Genomic DNA, 10,563 nt, shown 5'->3' with positions numbered 1-10,563 from the left:
CTGCTGCTTACACAAATGCTAAGATGTCTTCTAGCCATCCCAAAGCTGTAGTAGGTCTAGTTATGTGCTAAAACCAGGTAAAATAGACTTCATTTCTTCATGCTTTCCTCTATACCTCAAATTGATACACTGTTAAAGGGCACTTTTGCTCTTTAATCTGTTTGTATGCTTTAAAACTGCAGGGATTATGCTAGATGTGCCGAAGTTTTCCCATTACTTGGGAAAATACTACAGGCTCCACGTGCAGCTTGAAGTAACCTAGAAGAAATACTTAATTTGGGGAACTGAAATGAATGAACAAGAATGAAGTTAGCATGGTAGAAATGGGTTTTGTATGTAAGAAGAGACAGGAACATATAACAAGAACTATAACGCTTAGAAAACATGGTCAGTATCAAGCATCAGGCTCGTGTAACAGCCTTACCTGCCACTGCCAATTGAAGGAAATGCAATTGATTTCAGCTTCTTTTCATCAGCCAGAGCCAAACAGTTCTTCACCGTCTTCTCCAGCAGCTCCTCACATTTGTCTGAGCCCCAGCCTGGGCTATTACAGTGGATCACGAATTTTGCAGGCAATCCATGGCCAGCACTGACAACAGCTAATAAGAAATGAAAGTGAAACATAACTCTTTCCTCTCATAGCATTAAAAGAATGCATATGTGATTAAAATAGCAAACAATTGACAGATATTCCTTTATCCCCTCTCAGTGTTTTAGATTAGAAATCACACAGTTTTAAAATATAACAGCATGATTACAGGGACTTTCCTATTTCCAGCTGTACTTTGCCACGGTAATTTATAAATCATAACTATAATAGAGCTTATTTTGGAGAGCAAGAATTCATGACTGACATCAAAGGAAATGCATTTATACTGGGGATTGTGGAAATCTATGTAATGTCTGAGAAAAAAGGCAGTAATCTCTTAAAATGTAAATCCATTCTAGGGATGATCTTGCTTTGGTTCAGAGTTTAAAGCAGAGCTACAGTAAGTATTAGGATGCTGCCCTGCTGGAGTTATGACTCGTGTGACCTTCAGCTACTCTTGCTATACATTTTTATTCCAGCTAGCCTTTGATAATAATGAAACCCAAATTGGATCAGTTTGGAGCTTTTAGTATTACACAAATTGGTAAGAAAGGCTGGAAAAGAGGTAAATTAAAGCTTTTGCTTCCAGCTTTGTTTCTGAGTAATTGTAGAGAAGATATTTTGTGTCATTTCATAACTTTGGGCCCAGTTCTATTCAAGGTTTGTTTTTTTTTTGTGAATGGGTCATCTGAGAGTGCTTACACACTGCCACTTTTAAGTGACTGACTCTTTTTTTCCCTGTTTTTGACAGACAGTTGGACAGGATGCAATAATAGCTTTACAAAGTTTGATTCACACTGTTTATGCACCAATAGGTGAGGCCTTGTATGTACAGAGAACTTCAACCACACCAATTGCATGCTATCACCAGGATGTTGTCAGGGACACAATGATTACCAAGGCAAAGAAGCACCTGCCCACTAACAGCCAGTGAGTCTCCAGAAAGCAGGATAAGAGCATCAGAAATGGCAGCTGAACTCACAGGTCTGCAGCTGCAATTAGAAACTTGTCACTGTCTTACAGGATCATGAACCTTCACCAAGAGTCAGCCCTCTAACAGACTATGGGATGTAATAATATAAGACTGCAAAAACACAGGTTAAAAATGAAAGCTTGTATCTTCCAAAACATTAGGAAAAATACCAGGAATCTTTACAAAAATCAGTTTTGTAAAGGTGCTGAGAGGCCAGGCATCCTCTACTTCATTCTGGAATCTTTATGAAGTGTTGTTTGTTTGTTGTGTTTTTTTATTATTATTTAAATACAATAGAGAACTTTGGGTGCTAATATCACATGGAGAAAATAGACTTTGTCATGTGACATTCTGAGTGACTCATCAGAAGAATACATTTGAAAGGACAATGGAAGCACAAGGGCTGATGTTCTTCTGGATTTGTAGATTCTCAACAGATCGAATCACTTCAACTCCAGGCAACTTTAATTTGTCCTTAAAGGCAACTGAGATGTTGGCAGCTCCAGACTACATCATAAATCCAAGAGAAATCTCATAAAAGCAGCTGACATATCTCTAGTCAGATGTGAAATGCTGGTAATTCCTTCACACTGAAAGAATAAAATGCCGTATTGATGCACATCACCAACTTCAGTATTCCTCAGACAGGGAGTGTATTCTAGAGTATTCATTAATTCAATTAGGATTCTGTTGAAGACAGCTGTTAATTACACAGAGCAGCTGTCCCTTTCTTTAAATGCAAATGTTCTGAAAGGGGAAATAAGTTTTGTTATAGAAAAAAAAAAAGAGAACCACTGCATTATTCTGTGCTAGTTACAGTCATGGTCCAGGTATTTTATTAAAGGGGATACCCACATTATTGAGAAATCTGAAAAGTGCACATTCATTAATGGGGAAGTTGACTTGTGTCCAATCTTCTCTAGCAGTCAGGTTCTCTGGGGTAGAATGTAGCTCTCCACAGGGTGAGATCTGCAGTGCTCAGATCTGAAGGGTGCACTGATGTCTGATAGAAACATCATTTTTATTTTTTTTCCCCTTCCAAATTGCAATCTGTTTGTGAGCACAGTTTGTCTTGTTCACTGGTGAGTAGATAAGGAGTAATGCAGATAAGGGGAAAAAGAGAAATTCCAAATATTTTAGCAAAAACAAAAATTCTGAGAAAAACTGAGTAACGTTTTTAAAAAGTAAGGAAGAAATCTGTATGAAGCACCAGAAGCAAACAGTCACAATTCCTTCTGTCATAGTTGAAGTATTTCATCTCTCCCTCAGCTTTAGTCAAAACTGGCTTACAAAACTGCATGTACTGTATTTATTTTTATAGCATAAACACAGATGGCAGAACCAACATTCTATATGAACCAGCATGTATCAGCAATATCACAGATGGTGCCAAATTGCCATTACCAAATGTTAGTACTCTTTAGTAGATTTTTCTCAAATATTGCATAAAATTTGATAACCAGACATCAAAAAATCATAAGCTTCCACAGTGATGATTTTGGCACTGATTAAATGAAGCACTTAAGCAGGTGCTTGACTTTAAGCACGTGCTTAAGTTCAGTGAAAGTCAGTGGCATCTTGGCAAAGCAGACATTTAATAGAGTTGAATTCAACCGCTCTGATTAATAAGTATCCAATTAACTGCTTTTATGAAGCGTACCCTTAACGATCAACTTCCCTTGTGTATGTGTGCATCTGAGAACAGCCTGCTGTTAGCTGTAATATTACATCACTGTGCCATTTTCTGGTTACTTTGGTAATGGCTAGCTAAGATGCAATGTGTGTATTATAACTCTGGAGAGTACAGATAACAATACAACCAGCAGTGATGCCTGGGGACAGCAGGAACCCAAGCAGTGTGTTAGGATGTGTGGCTGACTGAGCCATGTGGGTTCCGAAGCGCAGAGCCTCACCTCCAGCTATGTCCAAGGGCCCGTTCTTTTTCCGAAGCTCAATGACAGCTTCCACAAACTCCTTGCCACCTTTCTTTTCCAAAGTGCTTCCTGAACAGAGAATTGTTATTTTATTCCTCTCATCTCGGGTTCCCACAGCAGAGAAGACTTATCATTATTTGTGATTACATCGTTCTACATATTTCTGCCCAAACATTTTTTTTGGGGACTGCAAAGTAAGATCTAAACCTTTTGGGACTTCAGAGTTAGCTATTAATTAAAAACAACAATGATAACAACAACAACAAAAAAAAAAACAACAACAAAAAGACAACCCTAAGCACCCCAAAACCTTCCATCTGTATCCCTTGCTAACATCCTCAGATTGATTTTAATGTCAAAACATCTGACATGACATCCCTATCTCCTTCCTTATCATGAGCATCTGTCAATGTGAAATGCTGCAGAAGAATGTGCTAGCTCAAAAGTGATTGAAGTTCCATAATTCCTTCCCTTAAGATTCATTTCCCCTCTCTCTTATAAATGTTTTTAAAGAGCCATTTGCCACAATAAGAATTTGAAACTCACCTGATCTTGGTCCCTGACCCCAACAGGTGGCACCAGGAATGAAACAGTCTCGTGAGTGCAGCGGGCTGCTTTACTTGGTAACTGCCCAGCTTGTTGAGCCACCTTTAACCAAGAGGAAGAGCCTCAGAAATAAGGAGAATCTCTAAGGAACATATTCCTCCAATGAACTTCTCTGACTATAGCTAAGGAGCTGGACAAAGTCATTTTGGGAGGAGAAGAGCTGTGCAGTGTTTCAAGGCAACCAAAAGGTATGCTTTTTACCAAAGGCAGTCCATCACTAAATGGTTTAGATCTTATTTTGCAGCTCTAGTTTTAGGTATAAATATATGTATAAGAAAAAACAGCCCAAGAAAGCATTTTCCTAACTACATAAGCATCCCAAATAATTCTGCGCTGTGCATATTAATTATTAAGGCAGGTAAGTAAAAAGCAGTGGTATCATAAAGGCTCTGATTTCAGATATTACTTCCAAAACTGATTTCCAAAAATTCAGAACTAGGATCTCTAAGGATTTAGGCTTTTATTTAGTGAAGCCCCTTGCTTTCACTGATGGAGAAAGAAAAAACTCATTTTTCTGATGGAAGTGCACATACTGTATGCTTGATGAAGCAGAGCCCCTCCTCCAAGGTTCAGCTTAATAAATAAGAGTTATAGCTCTGAGAACTAAGAGGACTGCCAGATGCCTTCGTTTTGACCCCGTTGCTAAATTTCTTCCAAAATGACTATTAGAAGTTTCTCAAAAACAAGAAGGCATTTGTTTGCTCATTCAAAAACTGACCCTGCCTCTATTTTGTCATTGGTTTATTGCTTTTGGGGTACAAAAGCTGAACATAATTTATAAGTGTACATCTCATATTTTGCTTTTTTTCCATAACTAACTCAGAATTGCAAGATCAGACTGTGTAAGTCAGAGTGTAACTTGCTCCTTGGACTCAATTAAGATTTTTTGTGTAAATACTTTGGTCTAAGCTTATTTAGACAAACTCCACACTAAGATTTTTATGAAATTCAGTTAGCTGTGCAACTGAGTACAAGGCACCATCAAGCAAATCTCTTAGATAAGACAGCAATGGCTCATCTACGGCAGCAAGGTGTCCTAGGAGAGCAGGCTATGAAGAGAGGTGTGCCCAGGACTGGAGGCTCAGAGGAGCTCTGCCTTTACAGCAGCCGTGGCTGAACCTATTTACCTGATGTGGCTGACATGAGCGATCTGTAAAATCCCTCTGACAGGGAAGGGATAGGGAGGGAAAGAAACAGTTTTCCTTCTAGTTGTATTTCTGTTGTATGTATTTCCATATCCTTTCTGCTCAGATCTGTATATGCATTCCAGTTATATTCCCCTTGAGTCCATGAACTCAGATCAGTCCTCAAACCCATGACATTCATAATCCTTAGATTTTCTTGTTTCAAGGGGAAACATAATTAAGCCTTGAACAGAACCTAGGAACAGAAAAGATCTATTAACTAGGTCATCTCTTTGCCATTGCAAAGCTGTTGTACATTTAATGGAATTTAGCCTAGTTTTCCCTAATTCAATCTAAAAGGATCAGCTTTTCCCCTTCTATTGGGAATTAATTTATAATTAAAAGCAACGAACAACCCTGTCAGCTCATTACACTGAGCTCTTGCAGATATGGTTGAAAGAAGAACATATGTGGTATCACTGGTGTTTTCTGCACTTACTTCTCAGTTATGTTTTTCCGATTAATAGTGAGGATTTATATTGAAATTATCTTTCATTTATATTGAAATTATATGTGAGGACTATGTTGTCAGTTGGAAAGAACACACTGCCTTTAATCATTTTCCACTACTTTAGCAACTTTCTTGACGGAAGTCTTGCTTCAGAGCTTCAAGGTTAGTAGCTTATTTGCTCACAGGCATAAATATGTGCCACTCCCATGAGAATAAGGTCATTATCTCATGCTTTTGAAGCAGGCATTGGTATCAGTGTTGAAAACAGCGTTAGCAGAAATTTAGGCTCTAAAATTCTCAGGGTAAGCCCCCAGAACACTTACATTGTTAGGGGAAAAAAAAACAAAACAACAACAACAAAAAAATAATTAAAAAATAAATGAATTTAGATGGGTAAAAGTTAATCACTGGAAGCTAGGCATTTGTGCACTTCTATTCTTTCTTACAGCAGTCAGAGGCAACAGGAACCTACGCTAAGGTACGAGCAGCACAGCTCTGAGAGAAAATTGTCTTTGTAGAGCAGCTTCTTGAGCACTTCTCTGCCAAAGGGCAGGAGACAAGCACCTTGTCTAAATGAGCCTGACAGGCTTTAGAAGCATGTTCTTCAGATAAAGGGAGTTGTGACACTCTTCTTTTCATGTCTCTGCATAACGTTTCGCCAGCCAAGTCGCAGCTGTTCCCCCTCTAACAGGCCACAAAGGGCTGCGTTCTTCTGTGCCTTACTCAGAACGGAGCTCCTTAAGAAACAACGGGTGTTGCAAGGCTTGCTGACCTGCAATGGGACACGGAGCCTCCATAAGGGAGACCCTTTGTGCAGTGATGATGGGGCCAAGAGGAAATGTAAGAGGCTGGGATCGTGCAGTTGGTTTATTTAAGTATGGTGTCATCACCCTCATCAGCAACTTCCACATTCAGCCCAATTCTGATTTTTGCCTTCTCAAATTACTAAGGCAGATCAGATAAAGCATGGCTACCTGTTCGTAATAATATCCTTCAAAATATTAAAGGTGTAACCAAGATAGGAGTTACTCAGGGCAAAGCAGAGATAACAATTGAAGACGTCTATAATATATAATACCTTAATTCAGCTTAGTAGCTTAGATGACTAACTGTATGAAAAATGTCTTGTGTGTTTATCCACGTGCTGGTGACACAAGCAACCACTGAGCAGGGCTACAAAGGTAATTGGTCCACGAGTTAAAACACGAAAAAACAAATCCATCTTAAGAGTGCTCAGAAAATAAGGTGGGCTAGATCCAGCATGTCAGATGTGAACATCTGAAACTTGGCATGGAGAGAGTGTACTGGAACTGGCCAGAAATCTAAAGATCAAGGCATAAACTATATTCCATGTCATACAATGTTGTAGTTCATTTTCCTTGGTCGCATGCCTGCTTTGTACGTATGCCGTTCTTGCACTTCAAATTTTGGCAGTGCGTTCTATCGTTACTTTTGAAAGTCTGATTTGATGATAAAAATCAGAAATACCTACAGAGTTTGCAACAACTCATTTCTTTTTGTTATGAGTCAGGACTGCTGGAAGTGAGAAATAAATGCAAATCTGCATAGCTACAACAAGCTTGTGGCTGCTGATTGACCATGCACACACATACAAACTCCGCAGCACTGAACTTTCCATTACCTACTTCACCACCGGTGTAGAAGTCAGAGTTTGTCGGGTGAACGACAGCATCACTGTCGATCGTGGCAATGTCAGCCTGTACAACTTGCAACTACAACAGGTAAACAGATGTATATCAACCACGTTGGACAGAGACCCAGCACAGGCTCTACATTTACACATGTACCAACGTCCATTATTTTCCTACCTTCACATCTCCAAACCTTGCGCCAAAGGAGTAATGCTGAGTGGTGTGTGCAGGTGTGTGTAGAGAAAGGGGTGTAGGGAACAGGAGGAGGAATATTGAGTACGACACGATCAAATAAATGTTAAAATGACAAGTCAGAGCAATCACACGAGATCATTTCCAAAGATTTAAGATCAGCTAACACCCCATTTCGCTTGGCAGCATCCTAGAACAACTAGTTCCCCACAGAGCATGACACTACAATATGGAATCTGTTTAAAAAAAGAAATTCATGATTGTCAAGCCAAACAAAATAACTAGTTTCTCCATTTTGTCAGCACCAATAAGCTGACAGGAACTCTTCTTCGTATGCATAGCAATTCATTACTTGGTTTCTAAAACCGACATTTTCCTTCACATGGAGGAAGCAATGTATGGCAGGATTTTACTGAATTTGATTTAAAATGTGTAAATGATTGAGTTTATATTTTAAAGGTAAAGCATATTTTCGAATTATGTGTTGCAAAGGATGAGACACAGGTGTAAAAACATACATGTACCTGAGAAAGACTGATTTTAAATGACCCTTCTTGAATCTTTTTCTTGTTAAACTACAGACAGGAAATGCAGTAGCAGAATTATGGGTTGCATTCCATTAAAAAAACAACAGTGGGTGTAATCAAGTAACAGTGGAAGGCAGTAGATAATGTGTGAAAAGTTAATTTTTCTTTTATGCTTGCTGAAGAACAGACAGTTGATGAATCTGGAACAGGAGGAGGTTTAAAAATGATACAACATCAGTGATAGTATCAGCAAATTCAGCAGTGGTATACTATCAGTTTTTGTTTTCAGCTGAATGTGATCGTGATGGGGAGCAACTTAAACAGAATTGAAACATAATTTCACTGAATCACATATGAAATTAAGATACAGAAAATTTGGGTATAGTTGATCATTTAATCATTCCTCTTCAAAAAGTGTTCTACCTACTCTGAGTATCAGAAAACAAAATAACATCAGAGATTGCAGTCAGAATGGAGAAACCGCTTATTTTGAAAACGACCTGACAAAAAAAGTATTTTAGTCCTCAAAGAAGCCACATAAAAACCCCCCAAAATAGCTAACAGTCACATATGATCATTATGGAAAAGAATTTAAATGATTTTTTAAATTAAATTCAACTTGAAGACTAGCAGTAGTTGCAAGTTTCAGATTTGGTGAAAATGTCTTTTGAATATAGTTCTTCAACAAGAGAGAACCTGGAAGATTCGAATTTTGGCTCTTATTTAATGAACGAGGCCCTAGGGAGTAAATTCTGGGTTCCATAATTTCCATGTGACCATTAGTTGTGTCAACCCATGCCCCATTTACCTAGGTCATCTTTAAGGTCAATGTCAGCATTGGTAGGATTGATAATGGCCTCCACCTCGAAGCCGGCTAAATTACTGATTTCACTGTGAATAAGGTTCAGCTGAAAAGAAAAGCATGAGGTGGGAAATAACAGGACAGCTGGGAAATCACAGAGAAGCTGCAGAAAAGTGAGCTTTGCAACACAGATGGAGATAGCATCACTGCAAACAAATATGCAAAATAAAAGGCAAGTCGTAAAGGAGGGCTGTTATAAAAAAAAAAATATTAAACAATTAAAACATCAAACCCAAGACTCAAACACTGTTGACGCTGCGAGGAAATAAGTGTACCTACCAACAAGGCCCTATTTTGGCTTTGTGCTGAGTTCTATTTGAGGTTCTTATTTCAGCATTATAAAAAAGGTATTTGTCTCTTCTTGGAGGACAGATGAAAGGCACCCTGATCATCTCTTATGCACCTACTGCAGGGATGTGCCATGGCTGTTCAGCACTCAAATGGATGAAAGACACAGCTTCTCTTTACTGAAGCCAGTGAACCTGAGCACGTCTTTAGGAAAGGAGGCACTCCACCCTAATAAAAGGCTGCACTTCTTTTTTCTTTCCATGCTACTGTCACCATCTCCTGCCTTGCAGTCACTTTGGCTTTCACACACACAGTTCTGCTGGTGCCATCCTGGTCCAGTACTGTAAATAGGCACTGTTATGTCAAATAGAACAATTACTTCATAACTATATTTATATCTACAATATGTATGCACCTTTAAAATGATTGTTTCACCAGCTAAGTGGGGCACATGGAAAGCAATTACAAAAAAATAAGTTCTCATTCATTTATGCAAGTCTTCAAGCCAACTGAAATTAAGTGAGGCTTTCCTTCTAATCCAAAGCCCACATCCTCAACATATGGAACATATGATATACATTCAAACATGGCAATTAATCTCATCAAAAACCAAATTTCACCTCTTGGTTTGTAACCCACATTCTGTAAACTTAACTCTTTATGTCTTCTCCACGTGTATGTGATTTTATTAATAGGGAACACGAATCAATTCATGAAACCAATACAAATGAATGGGTCACTTAAGGAGGCCAACATTCATCCATTTAAGTTTTCTGAAAAAAATATTTCCGTTTCATTCATGTGATTGTATGAATTGACCTTCTTTCTCTTTTTAAAAGTCGGCAATTTGATATAATTTGCATATGTTCCCTGAGTAAACTCCATTCCCTCAAAATAGGGTGATTCTGGCTAAAAATGAGTGTAATTCAGCCCTGTTTTAAGTATGGGTCTGTCTGGGAGTCTGTAATAAAAATTGAAGCAAGCTTGCTTTCCAAATAGCTGAGAGTCCTTTAATACTTCACACCTGGTGAGTTATTCATACTGGAGTTTGAGTCTTGAGTTTGACTACAAGCAACTGCTGTTCAAGAAAAAAAAAAAAAAAGGGAAGTCAAATAAAACCAAACCAAAATATTAAATAAACTATGAATTTTGAAATAGTAATAATAAAAAATATCCAAAAACAAAATACATGCACACACCAAAAGACTGTTTTGTGGAGATTTTAGTATGTTCCTAAGCACATTTCATCCATTTTATAGGTGAATCTTTTTGATCCCTAATCAAGTTCTACAAATTTTTGCCCCA

General features: G+C 38.3%; 1 long non-coding RNA gene across 2 annotated transcripts; it reads right to left on the bottom strand.

The window, feature by feature from the left end:
- Positions 1 to 569: 569 nt before the first annotated feature.
- Positions 570 to 10,332, bottom strand: LOC100544196. Of its 2 annotated transcripts, XR_795260.3 has the most exons (4): positions 8,917 to 10,332; positions 7,380 to 7,470; positions 3,476 to 3,565; positions 570 to 599 (listed from the first exon to the last, which is right to left on the bottom strand). It is a non-coding gene; the product is annotated as an uncharacterized LOC100544196 (long non-coding RNA). The 2 variants fall into 2 exon arrangements; XR_795261.3 differs by lacking the exon at positions 7,380 to 7,470 and having other exon boundaries at positions 8,917 to 9,177.
- Between the last annotated feature and the right edge of the window lie 231 nt (positions 10,333 to 10,563).

This window comes from Meleagris gallopavo, chromosome 15 (genome assembly GCF_000146605.3).
Source record: "Meleagris gallopavo isolate NT-WF06-2002-E0010 breed Aviagen turkey brand Nicholas breeding stock chromosome 15, Turkey_5.1, whole genome shotgun sequence".
Classification (NCBI taxonomy): domain Eukaryota; kingdom Metazoa; phylum Chordata; class Aves; order Galliformes; family Phasianidae; genus Meleagris; species Meleagris gallopavo.
Note: the sequence above shows the minus strand (reverse complement) of the source record. Positions and strands in the feature narration are given on the sequence as shown.